Raw genomic sequence first — 19,268 nt, 5'->3', positions numbered from 1 at the left:
GGATTACAGGCGTGAGCCACAGTGCCCGGCCATAAAATCCTATTTTTATCTACAATGCCTGCTTTAGGTTAATCCCCATCTAACTTGTGGCCTGAGGGCTAAATAAGGCAAACAGATTTTTATTTTTATTTTTTTGGTTCAGAACAGGATTTTAAAAACACAATGTTTTAAGGCAGGGTATGTATTTTCCAATTGTCACAGTTGCTACCAGCCTCAGCCACATTGTACAGAGAGTATGAGAAGCACTGCAGTGATTGCTGATGTGGTGTGAGGCAGACTTCATGGGTCTGAGTTCAGGAAGCTCCCTCTTACTAGCTGTGCACCTTGACCTCTCTGTACTCCAGCTTCATCTATAAAATGGGCATCATCATTGTCATTATCATCATCATCGTCATGGTACCTGTCTCACGGGTTTGTTGGGAGGATTAATACGTCCAGGTGTTTAGGGTGTACAGTGAATATTTATTTGGATACCTGCTATAAGCCAGGCCATATTAGGGACAGGAGATACATGAGGGAACAAAACAGACAAATCTCTACCCTTATGGCACCTATAGCCTTGTGGAGGCATGGGAGAGACACATTATTTAGTAAGCACTGTGATAAATGCTACGGAAAAAGATGAAGCAGGAAAGTAAGGGGACAGTGCTTGGGTGCAGTTAAAATAGGGTGGTCAGGGAGGCTTCACTGAAAAGATGACTCTCCAGAAAAGACTGGAGGGAGATGAAGAGTGAGTCACCTGGAGAACCCAGGGAGGAAGAGTGTTGAGCCAGATGGAACAGCAGCCATACAAGTTTTGAGACAGCCCATCATGTTTGAGAAAATGTCAACTACTTTTATTGTGACCTGCCAGATCCCTAAGGGCATTTGAGTTTATGACAGTGCTATCAACTTTTGTTGAAAGTGGCTGTGGAAGCTGATCCTGTGACTCTAGTCTTGATTGCCTGAAGGCTGAGGGCGTAGAAAGAGAGAGCACGAGCAGTGCAAGAGAGACGGTTGAGAGTCCAGCATCTCCTCTTCTTGAAGGCAGAGACCTTGGCCCCCAGCATGCGCTCGGCTGATACCATCTATAACTGTTAGTGCGTGCGTGTGTGTCTGCGTGAAGGCAGTCTTGTCTTGGCCTGGGGGTGCTGGAAGAGAGTAAAGAATAGTGATGGAGAGGGATGGGGTTGAAATAAATCAAAGCCATCAGGAGGCTTTGCTTTAGGGCCCCATGTTTCTAGTGGTGCTGATGATTCTAGGCCAGCAGTTGGTAGCTTTAAAGGGAGTTTTGTTTCCAGGTCACTAGAAACAGTCAGTCAGTTTAACTGCAAGGCCAGCTCCTAATCTGATGCACATCTAAGCAGATTGGAGACATTTTTGCCAGAGTTGCTATTTTAGCAGGCAACAATTTGTGTGCCCACCAGGAAACCAGGTTTGGTATGAAAATAGAGACTTCCCCTGGCATCTAACATTCAGGAGTCAGCAGTAGCTGGCTTTCTAATCGTGCTGCTTCTTGTGTGGAAAACAAGGCTGAAAAATGGGTGGGGAGAGAACGGTGGCTGCCAAGGACATGTGCTATTTACAGACACGAGGAAGAATAACATTCTGGTTGAGCTCTCAAGTAAAATGAGGATAACAACACCTGCTTCACGTGGTTATGGTCAGGATTACATGGGATGGCCTACATAGAAGTGCCAGGCACATCGCAGGTGCAGGGAAATATCAGTTTATTTCTTTATCTGCTCTGGACCCCACAAGACAGCTTGCTGGAGACTGATCTCCTCCCTCCCACTAAATCAGGAGACAGAAGAGGGTTTCCTCCTTGTGAGAGGTAAGCCCTGGGGGGTAAAGTATGGAGAGAAAAAAATCCAGCAGGAGGCAACAGCAGGGTATGTGGGGTCCTTAGATAGGCAGGGCCAGGCAGCTGGATCCCATCCTGAGAATGAAACTGTCGTGGGAGCTGCAGGTGGGCACAGCCACCCCAGCCCTCCTAGGGGTGCTCTCTGCCCACTGCTTGTTGGCCTTGCCAAGTGTGGGCAGCACAGTGAAACCAGACACAGCACAGTCTCAAGTATGCATCTGCCAGGTACGACAATCACAAGTCACAGCTGGCAGGTGGATTGGTGTGATGGCTACTCATGTTTTCTGATCTCTCAATGTTGTTCTTGTTTTCAAAAAGTAACCCAGCACACTTAAGGTTCACACAACGTGTGTAACTTTGCAAATACCAAGACCTCACCTCAATAAGCAAAACAAGGAATTTATTCCTCTAAGAATCCTAAGACATGTAGAACAACCAAGTCTCGAGGATGTGGCTAGAACAGAGACTCAAATGCCACCTATTATTTTGTTCTGTTTATCTCTGCCTGTCCCTTCGTCACTGCAATCCAGCTTTCTGGAAACATGACTGGCCATAGCTTCCCCTATGAGAGGGAGTCTGACCTTGATTTCCTCAAGGCCCAGTTAAAAATTCCTGGGGAAGAAGTTCATTGGTTCAGCATGAGTCAGAGACCATCCCTGGGTCAATAGCTGAGGCCAGTGGGGTGGGGACATGCAAGAATCAGGACACTCTTGCCTTACTATGGGGCTGAGAGCAGGCCAGGTAGACAGTTCTATGGATGTCCACAGCTTATATCTAACCTGGACATCAGATGTTTTACAAGTGTTAGTAGCCACCTGGGGGCTGATGTCACTGTCACTTCTTCAGCAGGGGACAACCCACATCTTTAGATGGTTGGAAAAAGTCCTGGGCTAGGAGGCTTGCCCGGTGAGAAGGGAGGTGTGGGACTTCCGGTGCACAGGCAGCCTCCCCTTCAGGTGTCTTTTTACTCCTGTCCTTCGCCGTGTCCCACTCACACACCCTACTCTGTTGTGCCAGGTGTCTCTGTGGGTCGTCCTTGCAGAGTGAGCAGCGGAGCATGGGTGTGTGCTCTCATTTCAGATGCTTTGGCTGGCAGAATTCCATTCCCATGCCACCCTTCCTCCTCTTTTTTTTCCACAAGGAAGAAAAGGACCTACTTCCACAAGTAGGTCCTTCCTTGTGGAAAAATAGCGCTTCGAGTAGTAGAAACTGATCCTGGCTCTAAGGGCAAAAGGGGCAGAAGGGAGTTTTACTGGAATGACTCTGGGGTATCTCACAACCCAAGGGGGCTGTGGGAAGGTCAGAGCAGGGCAGCTCTAGGACCTCTATGGTGGGAGTTCACGGACTCTATGGTGCTATTGATTACATGACTCAGCTCCCACTGAGTCAGGCCCATTGCTGCTCAGAGCCACCCTCCACCTTCCTGGGGAGGGAGTCGAGGGGCCCCAGTTTGGTCAGTTATGTGCCCTGGATCAGCCAGCTAGTGAAATATCTGGCATATTAGATACCTGAAATGAATAATTTTGTAACATCTCCCCAACAAAGTTATTTTCATTGATAATCATGAAATATAGTTAATATATGCATCAATATAACTGATGATGATGCCAGGAAAGAAATGCAGTGAAAAAACAATTTATTAAACTGTGTATATACAGTTTATACTAATAAAATGTAAATAAACAATATGATACAGAATAATTATTACAGTATAATAAAGGGCAAAGTAATGAAATAATACTTTTATTACATTATTTTTTTGGAGAAAAGAAAAATTTAGACTTGCAGATTGGTCTGTCACAGCAATGAATGATAAAAATTTATCACAATTTTCATTTTCAGGTTGTAACTTTTGCAAACTTGTAAATAATTTTATCAAAATTAATCTTTGCATATTTATCCTCAATAGTCAGTATAATCAGGTATGTCACTCTATCTTTGTTCATACTTCTTATTAATTTTAATTTAAAAATTCATCTGAAGAAACATATAAATAAATAGAAAAAGTTTTAAACAGAAAGATAAGTTTAGCAGAGAGTCACAAAAATCTCATTTCACAAGAAGTTCTAGAAATTACAATGCCATCCGTGTTTTCATGTCTTAGGGAATGAGTCTAGTAGCTTTCAAATGCTGACACAGTTGAAAAATTTCTACAAAAATTAGAAAATTCATCATTTAAAAAATTGTAATATCTCTTTTATGTGTATCAAAACTCTTATTAAACAATGAGATCTGGGTTGCAAAAGAGGATTTACTTTTTGCACCTGTCTATAAGTGCTTGTTCACAAGTTAAACAGAAACGCAAGTGCAGTCATATTTTTTATTATTTTTAGTTAAAACTTTCAAAATTTTTGTTCTACAAAAATTAGAGTTACAAACAACTTCACAGCAACCTCTCCCCCCACCAAATAATTCCATTAAAAATGGGCAAAAGACCCAAGCAGACATTTCTCAAAAGAAGACATACAAATGGTCAACAGGTATTTGAAAAAATGTTCAACATCACTAATCATCAGGGAAATCCAAATCAAAACCACAATGAGACACCATCTCGCCTCAGAATGGCTATTATAAAAAAAAGACAAAAAACAACAAATACGGATGAGGATACAGAGAAAAGAGAATTCTTATACACTGTGGGTAGAAATGTAAATTAGTAAAGCCACTATGGAAAATGGTATGGAGTTTTCTCAAAAAACTAAAAATAGTACTATCATACAATCTAGCATTCCTACTGCTGGGTATTTATGCTGGGTATTTATCCAAAAGAAAGTATATCAAAAGGATACCAGCACCCCGTGTGTATTCTAGTACTATTTGCAAAAGCCAAGACATGGAATCAACCTAGGTGTTTATTGATTAATGAAGGGGTAAAAGAAAATGTGGTATAGATACACCATGAAATGCTATTCAGCCATAAAAAGGAATGAAATCCTGCCATTTGCAGCTACATGGATGGAACGGGAGGTCAACATACTAAATGAAATAAGTCAGGCACAGAAAAGCAAGTATTTCTATGTTGTCCAGGCTAGCCTCCAACTTCTGGGATCAAGCAATCTTCCCATCTCTGCCTCCCAAAATGCTGGGATTACAGGCATAAGCCAACACACCCGGCTGCTCTCATTATTTGTAATGGACATCTAATTATTGAAAAATTGCTATGTGCCAGCCACTGTGTGTGTGTGTGCACATAGTATATGTACAGATACCCACATACTATGTAATATTTATTTATTGTGAGTCTGCCCTAATCTTCATCAAGGAAGGTTCTTAGTCTGTTTTACTCACTACTGTATTCTTGTACCTGGAACAATGCCTGAGACATAGGAGGCATCCCAAAATATTATTTGAGTAAATGAATGTTTAGGGAAATCCCTAAACATATCATATACATATACGTGCATATACACACATTTATATTCACACACATACAATTATATATACACACACATATCTATATATACACCCATATGATTATACACATACACACACATAATTAAAAATACATTTTCTTGCCAGGAATCTTGATGCTAGACTAAGAGTCCAATTAGCTAGCCAAGAGCAGATTATGAGAGATTTGGTTAGCACGATCCAATTTCAGGAAATATCTTAGTATGTAAATCCTGAGGTTTCAAGAAGGTAGAGAAGAGGTTAACAGAGCAACTCTGACGGAATGGAAGAGGAGGGAGTGGGAAGTTGTTTCCAGTGAGGAGATGATGCTGAGGGAGGAAGAGAGACAGGGGAAGCTGCCAGGCTGGAACTGGGGAATCTGGGTTGTGAGAGCCTTGGTGCTGATTGGCTGGCGGTCACAGCTACCCTATTCCTCACCCCAGCGGGGTGGCTCTGGGTTTTCACAGGGTTTGTTCGGGAAGGGGGTGAAGGCAGGTTTGCACCCTTTGCTGGTCATTTCCAGGGCTCTCTATGGACGCTGCATCTAGTGAAGCAGTAGCTGCTTCTCTTTAGCCATCCAAAAGTTGCTTTTCTATTTACGTCAGTTTGCTCTGTTTCCCAGAGCTCTGGGAATTGCTTTAAATGACAATTTCTGGACATTGTAAGTCCTTTGCTGAGTCACTGCTGAAGAACTTTCCGGCAAAGTAGTCTGAGACTCCACTGACTAAGGCGACAGGCTACATCACTAGAGCCCTAGCAACAGGCCCAAACTAAACAGAAATGGATTTTGAGACTGCTAAGTGCTTAACACGGGGGAGAAAAATCCCAGGTATTCCTGACAGCTGAGCCACCCTCTCTCAATCTAGAACAGGCTTCCTCCATGTCCTTTACTCCCAGGAGTCACAGGCTGCGGAGACCTCCAGCTGTAGGGCTCCCCAATGCTCTCAGTTTCTCCTGGGACTTCCAGGAGAGCAGAACCCCCACTGGCCTGCCCATCCACTTCTCCCTCCTGGTGTCCCTGGAGACAGTCAAAGCCTAAGTGCTCAAACCAAAGAATGTGAGGGGCTGGCATGGATCACTTAATGTGCTATCTGCTCTTTGGAGAAACAGCAGAGATCCACATAAAATGTAGCTTAGCAATCACATACTAAGCCAGTAGATCTCTAATAATGTTAGTCCAGCTCATTTGGGAATTTCTGAGGCTTAGGAGTATTCAGCGTAATTCCATTCATTTAGCAAATGGATGATGTAGAAAGAGAGTTCCCTATCCACTTCAACAGTAAACTACTTTGGCAGCAAGCTTTCATACAACAACAATTGTAAGTAAGTTACAAGTGATTTTATCTAGTTAGCAATGGTGGGCCTTCAAAATGAGCTCATTTATGTAAGCATTCATTCATTAAAACACAGTGAGAGCTTGCTATGTGGAAAGCTACTAGGCAAGTGGGGAAGACTAATCTCAATTAGGAGGAATGAATATTTACTTTGCTGCACATAATGTTGGGTACTTTCCCAATCTTAGCATTTAATCCTTACAACGACTTTGTGAGGTAGGCATGGCAAAGACTGGTATTTGTTCCCCCATATTCATTCTTAGCTTTATTTTGGTAACAGAACCTTCCTACTCTGAGTTTTGGTAGTGTGTGTGGCTTCCCAGGGATTGCTGAATAGGATGACTGAAGAATCGGAGGCTCGGGATTGCTAAGGCTTTCTCAGCCTCCCTTGTAGCTAAGTGTGGTCATATTGTTCTAGTCAATAGGAATTGAACAAAAGTGACTGTGCAACTTTAGGGGTGAAGTCCTTATAAAAAGAGCTATTTTCTCTTTGCTTGCCTTCCTGGGAACTAGAAAGAGACATGGTTGTGGAGCTGATGAGTAAGCTTTAGTTTATCTGGACAATGGCAGAGCAATGAACAAAAAGAAGCTGGGGCCCTGGATGGCTTGGGAGAATAGTCTCCTACCTATCCTCATCTGTCTGTCCATTTCCTTGTCATTATGTGAAAGAACAAGGTATTTCTATCTTATCTGAGTCTTTCTCTTTAGGGGATCTCCTTGCTTTTTAAGCCTAATTTCTATAGTTCTAATATAGTAATAAGAAAGCTACCCTAATGATGAAAAATATAAAGAAGTTAGGCAAACATTCTGAAATTCTGAAATGTCTAAGGTACTACATGGCAGAGCCCAGACTCAGACTCAGGTCTGCTATGTTCTGCTACATCATGTCACTTTCCTTAAAATAAGCAGACAGACACAACGTGAACCCCCTGGATTTCTCAAGAAAAGGAGTTCTGCTGTGGCTGCCATGAGATTTTAGTGGTTCATCTTTCAAAAAGTCTACCAGAAGGGGGAGACTCTCACCTTTATTGAATACCTGCTGTGTACCAGGAACTCCGTTGTACACTTTACGTGTGGCATTGCACTGAAGACACAAATGTACACAAATGCTGCTCTCAAACTATGCACAATGACATGTACTTAAATAGTTCCACATGAGAGACAGAGAGTGCTAAGTGAGTGCAGAAGAAGGAGAGGATGTACCTGGCTGTGTGGGATTGGGAACAGCTTCAAGAAGGAGGTGGCACTGGGTTTGAGTCTTGCAGAATAGGTAGTATCTGGGGGACAAGGCATTGCAAGTAGAGAAAACACCATGAGCAAAGGATGAGGAGCAGGAGAGAGCACTAGAAGCAGGCCCTTAGCATGTCCAGAATGTAAGCTCCCTGATGAGAGCAGGTAGGTGACAAGAACAGGTAGGCTGATATCAGATGAGGGAGGGCCTGGAGTGGCAGGCTGACGAGTTCAGACTTCATGTATGGGGTTGAGGGATGCCTGTAGAAGTCTGAATAAGATGTTGGAAAAATCAGAGCTTCAGAACTGATGAGCATTTCTAAGCCATGACTGTGTGTCAGGCGCCGGACAAAGATGAATCTACCAGTAATGGGGACAACAGAGTGGAGGAGGACAGACAGGAAACCAGAAGGCCAGCGAGGAGGCTAACTCAGGAAGCAGCAGCAGGAGAGAGAGGTGGGGTCGACAGAAGAGATGTCGCAAGGGCAGGACTGACAACACTTGGCAGCCTCCTGGGTGTGGGAGGTAAGGGAGCAAGAGGAACCCAAGATAACACAGAGGTTTGTTTTTGACTGGAAGCTTGATATTACTTAAAGATATTCTGGTTAGCTGTTTTCTTAATTAACACAGGGAATGGGGAGTTTTACAATAAGCTAAAAAGGCCTCCCTTTTCTAAGGAATCGTTTATAATTAGATATATAAAAGGTATGGTTAAAGCACATTCCCTTTCTCTTAAGATAAAAGCATTGGCAGAGATTTAGGATTAATGATCCTCTCTGGAGAGTAAAGCAACTCCATCTTGGATGCTAACCTGCCAGGATGACTTTTGATTAACCCCAGTTCCAGAAATGCCTTTTAGATCTCCAGTTTACCTATTGTTCTTTGTGTAAGAGCACGTACTTACTGTAAAGCCTACCCTTAGGACAAATCCCTACCCATTCCCTCTGAGGCAGGTGTGCCCCTCCCCTGTGGTATAGAATCCCTGGGTCTGGTGGGTAATGGTATGGGGATCCACCATCTTGTCTTGTGACCTGACAAGACACAGACATGGCTTCTGTTCATAACGTCCCTACTAAATATTTCTTTCTAAGAAACTGGGTTTGTCAGACTCTTTCTTTGGCCTATCAACTAGAAGACCATAACAATGTTGTCAAGACCCTAGTGTGTGACTCCGGTTTATATATATAATTTTAACTGTCAGAAAACTTTTTAAATTGCAAATTTATTCAAAGTTTGAAAATATCTTGGAGAGCCTTAGAAATCTCAGAAATTAGTGATTGGGATATCTCTATATTCATGGTATCTATAGGTTTCATATCCACTCAGGTTTCATATCCACTCAGAAGGCTTCTGAAAAAAGAGGTAATGTGAGAAGTTCATAATTGTTATGTCTGGCTTCTTCTTTCTTTGCCTTTCTCTCTTATATCTTCAATCATCTTTTTTCACTGGACACAGATAACTCTTTGGGAAGTGCTAAACTCTCACAGTAAAGTCAAATCAGAATTAAAGGCAAATGTTCAACCAATCATGTTCAAATACAAGCTAGCAGATGAAGAATTTTAGGCTCAAAGAGTCAAATACTCTGCATTCCTGAGAAATCTCAGTTTCTTATTCTGGGAAATGTTTTCACATTGCACTTTGCTGCCACAGCCAAATGGGTATACCTTTTTGAATTTTTATTACTAAAAGATTTAAATTGGGATTTGAATTAGATTTAAATTAGGAAACTGAAAGAAAACATTTTGTATCCATGCATTAAAAAAAAAAAAAAAATCCAACCATAAAAAGGGAGCTAGGTGTCAGTTTCTGATGTAGGGGCAGTGTTCTCATGGAGGTAATGGAAGGCTAGGTCTGTCCACGTCATTTCTTGTTCTTTGACAGATTCTGTGGTGCCCTGTTGCCTTGTTCAGGTTCAGAAAACTCACTCAGTGGTGTTGCAACATCCTCATAAAGCAGCTTGTCTTACAGCCAAGCATTGTCAATCAAACCCAAGATCGCCCATCTCTCTGTACCTAACTATCCATTCTCCTGAAGCCTTGATTTTTATCAGATGGGCACCTGGCTCATCACAGCACCCACTTCCACTGGGCCAATTTTGGTTGATTTTTGTCCCTTCTCATTCTTCCTCCACTGTCTTACATCTTGGCCCCTGTGTGAAAGCTATGGTGAGAGCAGAGCTGGGGCCCCATCTTTCCTTAGGAGGACCAGCAGAGCTATGAGCTCTCGTGTGGGTTGGGGTGCAGTGGGTGGCAGGAGTGGGAAGCAGCTGGCATCTTTTTGGGGTCTCATTATTCACCCAGCAGTAGTTATTTTATATCAACTGCTTAGTAAGCACTGCTCTTGGGGGCACAAAGATAAATTCAAAATAGACTTACCTTCAAAGATCTCATAGTCTGTGGAGGAGACAGAGAGAAACAGAAGATTACAACGCAGTGTGGAGGAACAGCAAGGGAGGCTGGCCCAGGTAATAAAGGGAACAGAGGCAAAGGGCAGCTGAGCCCTGACGGTAAATGGAAAAAGCCACCCTGACTCCTTCCAGATCACACCCAACCGTATTGTCAATATCTTCATTCTCCATGGTGTTTGACTCTTGATAAACCTCCCTCTATTTTTAATTCATTTTGTTTTCATTAAAATACTCAAATTGTAATGTATTTCAAGCATGCATCAAAATAGTGAAAATAATGTAAGAGATGGCACCTCAAGTGGTGGTTTTGTGTGACTGTTAAGAGCACAGACTCTAGAACTGAACTGCCTGGGTTCAAATTCCAACACTCCCTCCTACCACTGAGTGATGGTTGGACAGGTTATTGTCCCATCATGCGCCTCAGCTACCTCCTCTGTCAAATAGGGACAATAACACTCATCTGGGTGACTGAGCAGTGCTGGCACACAGTCAGCATGTAGAAGTGTTAGTTTTTATGCTTTCCAGCAGGCAGCATGTACAGTGTCGTAGTCAAGCTGCTGTCATGTAAGTCCTATTCAGTGCCACACCACCTGTGAACAGTGTAATATTGAGTAAGTTATTTAAGCTTTCTGTGCTTTGATTCCCTTACCTATATGAGTCTAAATTATATTAGAATAACCTCATAGGATAGCTTTAAAGGATTGAGTGTGTTCATACCTGTAAAGCTTCCACAACAGTTCTGGCATACAGAAAGCTCCCAACAAATATTAGCTGTTATTATGAAATGGAAACTCTTTACCTTCACTGCGCTTTAACAGGTGAGAACGTTTTGTCACATTTGCTTCAGATCTGTTTTTCAATGGAATAAAATTACAATTAACATGGAATTTCCATCTTCCCTCCCAATGCCCTCTGCTCATTGCCAGAGCTCTCCACTCCAACAGTGTGTTTCCTTCCTATCCATACTTTATTTCTTTCCCATTGTCTCTCTATATAATAAAGATGTATTGTATATTAATATGGATAGACGTACATCTGTAAACAATGCATAGACTATTTTTATGTTCTCAGCTTTTTGTAAGTGTTGTCATGCTGTATATATTCATCTGCAACTTGGCTTCTCCCTTTTATCCAACTTAGTTTCTGAGACTTATCTATGTTCATTCATCTTCACTACTGTGTTGTACTTCATTATATCAATAAACTAGAGTTAATCAATCCATTCTCACAAGATGGACAGTTACGTTGTTTCCGGTTGCTACTGTCTATATAGCAGACTATACTGCATCAAGCATCTTTGTGTGTGCATCCTCTTTGAAGCACTCTGATTCCAGGGCTCTCATGTTTTGTTTTGCTTTTAATTATTATGTTCATATTTGACTATTCTATGAGAGTCTGGTAAGTGTCTTTGGTCTTAGAATGTTGAGGATTGTGCCAGATAAATTATGTGCATTGTCTTAACTAATCCTCACTGTGATTCTCTAAAGTAGGTGGTAGAGTAGGATGATTAAAAGCAGGGATCCTGGGCCAAGTACCGGGATTCAAATTCCAGCTTCTCCATACACAAACTGTAAGGTTTTGAGAAAATCCCTTAATATCTTGGGCCTCAGGTTTCCTTTCTATAAAATAGAGTGATAATTGTATCTGTTCATAGGGTTATGGGAGGAGTGAGTGAATTACTGCATATAAAACACTCAGAAAAATGAGTGGCACATAATGAATGCTATGTAGGTCTTATAATTAGTTTTAACTCTCTTTTCACAGAAGGGGAAACAGAAATGCAGAGAAGATAAGCCATGTTTCAAAAGAAATCCAGCTAAGTTAGCCCTACTGAGACATGGACTGGAAGGTAGGCACACCTGACATTGCAAGCTTCCAAAACCATGCCTTCCCACCACACAGTGGGAAGCTCCTCTCTCTATGGAGCTTTGCGTTCATGAAATCTCTGTCTCCTCGGTACAAGACTCCGCCTAGGAGATTTGGAAGCAAGAGCCAAGTTTTCTTGTACACCACCCCTCTCTCTGAAGCTCCTGCTGGACCTCCAGTGGGATCAGGAACTTCTTGGTGGGCTATCACATGGGTGAGCTGACTGGCCCTGTCCTTCCACTCATGGCAGCCACAGTGATCTGGTAAAATGTAAGTCAGTTCCTATCACTTGTCTGTTTGAAACTCTCCACTGGTTCTCCATCACACTTATAAGGAAACCCAGATTCCAGACTCTGAGGTGCAAGGCCTTCGGGATGTGCTCCCTGGCTTTCCGTTGACCTCATCTCTTCCCCTTACTTTAGCCACAAGGGCCTCTTTGTGTCCTTGAATTTCGCACTTGATTTCACTCTTGGTTCTTTTGCATCTGCTGTTCCTTCTGCCTAGATCTCTTTGCTTCAGATCTTCACATGTTACTCACTCCCTCATTTCACTCAGGTCTCTGCTCCAATGTCACATTCTGCAAGAAATCTTCTCTGAACACCAAAAATGATCTCTTATTTTTGCTTCCCGACCAATCAGAGCTGATACTGCCCATAGCTCTAGAGCAGATCTTTTAGGTGCTGGATCTTTGGGAGGTCCTAGAGGCCTGGGAGAGAGTCTAGTATGGCCACAGTGGGAGGCCGGGGGCAGGGGAAAGGGGAATGGAGGATGACTTGGGGTAGCAGCTATTTACCACCTGGTAGAGGTGACCTCAGTATTTTCATCAGTATGGCTACATCAGTACACACAACTATATCACTAGGGCCTAGAGCTGTGCCAGACAAACAGCAGGCAGTCAACAAATATTTGTTTAATTAATTAAATAAACGGGAAAAATGGACAGAGAAAGCAACATTTCAAGGTAAGGAAGTCCAAACAGGTAGTATGAGGCACAAGGAACAAACGTAGAGAGGTGTTCCCGGCTATGGGGGGTTGATGTTGGAAGCTGGGGGAGTGGAGAAGAACCAGTCTCCCTCTTCAGAGGTTGCTTCTTCTTATGCACCTCAGGGAAAAGAGGTTGCCCTTTGGAAGGTGCTCTTCCGGTCTGCTGTGGCTGCACTGACTCTGCTGAGATTGGTCTGCTCCTCCAGGAATCTGGTTCAGCTCCACGTAGGTGGTAAGCAGCAGATAGAAAATGTGAGGTGGGCTCCCTGCTCTGTTCCTCACTCCCCCCAACAAGGCTGGCTTCACCAACATGCCACAGCAATTATACAGGGCCCTGTGCTCAGAAGGTCCCCACATTTGGTTTAATGCTTTGCTGTTGCTGTCTTGAAATTCTTGATTTTTGCACAGGGGCCCCCTGCATTTCCATTTTGCACTGGGCCCTGTGCATTATGTAGCTGTGCATTATGAGTGTGCCATTCCATAAGACAAGAAAACAGCCTGCCCAAGTTAACCCCCAGCCCACAAACAAACTAAGGTTTCTCATTATCAGGGAACCAGCCAAACCCTGGGCCTGCCTGTGTAGCAAAGTGAAGCCCATCACCCAGCCTTAGACCCTCTGGTGGCCACACAAAATTAGGCAGAAGCGTTGAAGAGCCGCTTTTCCGTATTTCAGGTGGGCCTCCTCATTTTGTTCTCAGGGAGCCATTGAAGCAGTAGGAGGATATAGAACTCTCCAGTATAACGAGCGACCCCGCAGAGGCCTAGGTGGGTGGAACGCATTGGGGGAGGGGACAGCCTGTGCGCAAGCACACACATGCATGCACGTCTCAGGTTTTTGGTTTTGACTTCGTTTTTTAAAAAATTTTTTGTTTGTCGCTGATTGGCTAAAGATGTCCTGACAACTGAATTCTGGTCTCCCAGTTTGGGAAGCTCAAAGAGTTTCCTCATGGACATTGGACTTTGCCTCCCAAGACCTGGGGTAAGGTAGAAGAGAAAAGGATGACTGAGTTTAAGGTTGGGCTGAGCAGAGTTCCAATACCTGCAAGTTCTTGTGTTTTTCCTGGGATTATGAAGTCCCTGCAGACAAGGTCTATCTTGCAGTTGTCTCAATACATCTAATTACTTTTTAACCAGTTAATTAATCCACCAGCCCATTCAACAACTACTACCAGAGTCCCGGCTATGTGATGGTCATGTTTTTAACCTGTGAGGATATACACCTGTGAGGAGCACGTCTCTGGGTTTCAGCCTGTGCCTCCAGCTCTCTTCCTTGACCTCAAACGCAATACACTCAATGTGGGCTCAGGTGCCGTGGCCCCTGCCTGGGTCCCACCCAGAGTTCCCCCAACTGAGTGTATAGCACCATTACGCAGAGAGGCCACTTAGAATGGCAGAGAGCATGGGCGTCAAACTTGGTGTCTATGGTGAGGACTGGCCATGCCCCCCTACTCACTGTGCCTCAGTTTCCTCATAAGGTAGAATGACGCATACCAACTATTATGACCAACTGTCCGGGTACTCGAGCCAGAAAATCGGGAGTCCTATTTGATTCCTCCTTCTGCTCCAACCCCGATCCCAAGTCTCGTTACATTACCTTCTAAATGGTCGAGGAATCCATTCAGTGCTCTCTTCATTATTAAAGTCCTGGTCCAAGCCACCATCATCTGCCAGCTGGACTATTACACTTGTCCACTATTTAGTCGTTCCGTTTCCACCCTTGTCTGTTCTGTTCTTCACGCTACAGCTAAACTGTCTTTCCAAAACATCGATCTCATCATGTCACCCTGCCAACAAGGCCTTCAGGGTTTCCAGACTCCGCTCACACCACACTCTCCCCGCTCCCTTCACTCTCTGCTCTGCCAGCAGGGGGCACCAGTGACCTTTCGGGCCGGAGAATTCTTTGTTGTGAAGGATTGTCCTGTGGGTTGTAGGGTGTGTAGTAGCATCTCTAGCTTCTACCTACTAGATACCAATGGCGACCCTTCCCCTAAGTTGTGACAAAAATAAAATCTCCAAATGTGACCGAATGTCACCATTGTCAGATGTCCCCTGAGGTGAAATCACCCCCGTTAAGAACCTTTGCTGTAAATGCTGTCCTCTCTCCTGAAATAAGGAAACAGAGGTCTCCTTTTGACAAGAGCACTCTCCAGGCCCTGCCCCTCTTCCTAATTCACCCCTTCTTGGCCTCACTCCAATGTCCACTCCATCATCACTTCCTGAGGGAAGTTTCTCTAATACCTCTGCCTCTCTGGTCCCCCTGTTATAAGCTCTCCTAGCATTGGGTACTTCTCCTGTGTTGTACTTATTAGCTGGTAATCAAAATAAATGATTACTAACATATTCGTAGTTTTGCTTGTACTTGTGTGATTATTTGATTGACATCTGCCTCAGCCAACAACAGACTGTAAGCTCCACGAGGGCAGGGACTGCATCTGTTTTCCTCATAATTGGATCTCCAGGATACAATGTATCTAGCCTAGTACCTGACACACAGTAAGTCATCAATCAATATTTGTTGAACTAATAAATACATGAAGATACAGCCCCTGCCCTCATGTTGTTGCTTTCTAGGGGAAGAGATAGGTAAGGAAACAATCATAACGCAAAATTTTGCGATGAAGTAAATATATACTGGGAGTCCACGGAGCACCTAACAGTTCTGGGGAGGTCTGAGATGCTCCTTGAGGAGATTGTATTCTAGTTCCTGGCAGGAGATCTGAAGTGTATTTAAGAATTAAGTGAATGGGGGTGGGAGTGAAAAGAGGAAACTGGAGAGAGTAGGGGGCTCCAGGTAGAAGGATCAGCTTGCTCAGTGACTAAGAAGTAGGACTGCCTGGTCCTCAAATCCCTTCTTCTCTTACCCTTCTGCCTTCTTTCCAATTCCCGTTTTTCCCAGGCTAAGGCCTTGCTTAAGCGATCTCTGTCAGAAGGATGGGGTGAAAGCAGGGAGAGAGTCCCTTCTGGCTCATTAGCAGGGTGGCCAACCATCGCAGTTTTTCTGGGACTGTCCTGGCTTTAGCACTGGAGGGTTCATGTCCTGGAAACCCCTTGGTCCCTGGATAAACACAAAAAGTTGGTCACCCTGCTCAGAGGGTTTGTTCTGGTCACCCAAGCACCTAGAAGGAGCAACAGGGCATTGAATGTCTTGCAACGATCCCTGGACTGGGGCCAGGACACCTGGGTTTGAGTCCCAGCTCTGTCTCACACCAGCCTTGTAATTCTGAAGTTGTGTCTCTAGCCTCCCTATATTGACAACATTTGCTTATTTTCTATATTCTGTATGTTCTGGAATTTGGGGTCTTGATCCTAGAGAGATTCCTAGGGCTAGCTAATCTCCAGAGTTAGCAAATGGCTCCCCATGGAGCACGCCTTTGATATGTGAACCAGCCAATCCAGAGCCCACACCCCCAACCCTCTCCTTTATCAAACTCTCATATACCAATGCAATATCTCCCCTGCCCTAAACCACCTCAGGGCCAGGTTCTGGACAACTAGGGATCACCTCTATAGCCCAGAACCTACTGAAATTATCCAAACTACCCAAAGCTAAACTTACTCAGCATATTTGCAGTACCTCACCCATTCCTTCCCACAGGAAGCCCAGTAAAGGCTCTGAGTCACGCACGCTCTCCTCTCCCCACTTCTGCCTCCTCGCTGACCCAGCGCTTCCTGGGGTGGCCTGCATGGCATGCCGTACCTCCTGTTCTAGGGGCCTGTGAGTATAAACTTTTTCCTCCCTGACAATCATTTCCATTTCTTACCATGCCTGATTAAAACAAACTCCAGGTCCATTTTATGACATTTCTCCCTGCCCTTATTGGCCCCGCTGCCTCACAGGGTTGTTGCAAGGGCCTAATAAGATAATGTTTATAAAAATGCTTTGTCATCTTTCAAGGATGAGGTATTTTTATGATCATTCCTTTCTGGATTATTTAGGTTTGAAAATCCTGGAAATCCCCACAGGGCCCTGTTGAGGATGCAGGGAGACCGTGCTTAGGAGGATGGTCCAGGTCACCGCCTTGGGCCCCTCTCCACTGTGAACAATCCATCTGCCAGGCAGCAGTGGCCAAGGCCCATTTGGACAGCAGCCTCCTGGACTCCTGGTCTGGCCGCCTCTTCTCCAGCTTGCACCTCCTTTTCCTTTCACTGGGGGAACAAACACATTTAGAGTTGAATGGAACCACTCCATGAAATGCTTGTCCTCAGGAGAAAAGCTTCCCATTCCTTTGGAGAGCATGCACGCCACAGAGCAGGGCTCCCCAAAGCGTTCCTCCAAGAAAAGCATATGGGAGCTGTTAAAGCCAAGAGGCCAGCACACTGGGTGGGACCTTCCTCATAAAAGCAGGAGCCTGCATCCTCTCTTCTAAATCTCTTCCTGGAAACAATCCTCTTCTCTTCCAGCCGAGGGCTGTTTACTCTGGTTTACCTCCCGGCTGCGTGGTTCACATCCACACGGCCAACACAAAGGCAGTGTATGACCCGTGACTACCTCTCAGGCACCCAGGCTATGAAATAAAGTTTTGAGCAGGCTGTGGGCAGTTATGTGGTTCTGTGGCTTCAGTGAGTGCTAAGGGAGCACGACAGTAGCTCAAAGGGTCTTGGAATAGAGTTGCCAGAGAAAACACAGGATGCCTGAATATTGCACAGGGCATACTTACATACAAAAGTATTTGCTGTGTATCTGAAATTCAAATTTAACTGGGCTTCCTGCATTTTTATTTGCTGAATCTGGTAACCCTAATTTAGGAGCCCATTTCTGAATCTATTTTTTTTACTTCCCGTGTAGAACAGGCCCATGTCCTTCATTTCCTGTGGAGATTTCTGGGTCTAGTCTTTTGTTCCTGTCCCCTATTGCATGGGTCATAGACTCCCAGGCATCACCAGGTGGGCTCCAGAAGTAACTTGCTCTGAGCTCTATAACTAATTAGGTCTCTACTTAATGGGCAGGTGAGAGAGCTCAGTGTGGGATTGGAGGGTGATCAAATTGGCGAATCTTGCAAAGTCTTGAAGAGAACACTTGTACACACAGAAAACATGAGTGTGGGTGGGTTAAGTGATGTCCAGGGCCTTGGGCAGGCAGTGGTCTGCTGCTGTGATGCTGGAGGGGACAGGTTAGACACCAGCCCTTCTGCAACATATCTTTGGCTTTGGGGTCTTGACGGCTGCCATGTGAAGCCGTCCTTAATTGTATCCAGGAATTTGCATGGACCCTGGAGAAAAGGTGTCGGGGTTACAATCTCTTTTTCTAGACTTTCACAGTCATAAAGGCTTATGTGAACTAGGTGGCCTTGGTGAAGGCCTGACAATAGAAAAGGCAGTGAGGGACCCCAAGAGGAAACACTGCACAAAGAGGGAGGCGGGAAGGAGCAAGGCTCATGAAGGAGAGTGCCTCTCCAAGGCGCAGTGTGCAGCTGATATGGGGGACCACATGGACCATGGCCCAGTTAGGGAATCCTGGGGGGTGAAGAGAAAAAGGTTACACGTGTGAACAAAAAGAGTCGTGCCATTAGGACTTACACATGTAGGCCCCGAGGGGGTTTTCTGTTAGGCATCCTCCTTGCAGGCTGGCTTCTCTCCTTCCTTGAGGAGCACCAAGATCAGGTGGACAAATAAGCATAACTTATACAGGCAGCTGTGGGGACAGCAGGCTGGGCCCTGGGACCAGCTGGAGTAGCGGCTCAGTCAGTCCTTATCTCTGGAGATCGCCTAAGACCTTGGCACACGCTCAGCCATACCTTCAGGTTGGAAGCAGCTGAGAGGGAGACGGGTAGTTCAGAGCGTGGTGGTCCTGAGGTCAGCCCACTCTGTGAATCTGAGTCCCTTCTCTTCCAGTAGGTGGCAGCAGGAGAGCAAAAAGAAGGACTAAGGGTGGGATAAGGGGCACAGATGGGGTGTAGGGTGAGGGTTGTTGCAGTGTGCATGTATGCATGCAATTTTTAGAGACATTTGAGGACAACCTGCACAAATGTCTGAGCTTCAATTTAGCAGATGGGGGCTCAGAGTTATTATAATTTGGTTATTAAAGGAAATGGGGCATTATTTTATAGTCAAAGGTTAGTGAGATCGAGACTTTTAGAAGACACGTATCTCCAAGGAGCTGTCCATTGGGATACAAGTTGACACCAGATTGGACTTCTTTTGATTAAACTCCTTTCAACACCACATTAAATTTTTTCCAAATGGAAAATCTTGCTCAATGTTGTCAGTTCTTTTT

The sequence above is a fragment of the Colobus angolensis genome, unplaced genomic scaffold, assembly GCF_000951035.1.
Source record: "Colobus angolensis palliatus isolate OR3802 unplaced genomic scaffold, Cang.pa_1.0 Scaffold124, whole genome shotgun sequence".
Classification (NCBI taxonomy): Eukaryota; Metazoa; Chordata; class Mammalia; order Primates; family Cercopithecidae; genus Colobus; species Colobus angolensis.
Note: the sequence above shows the minus strand (reverse complement) of the source record.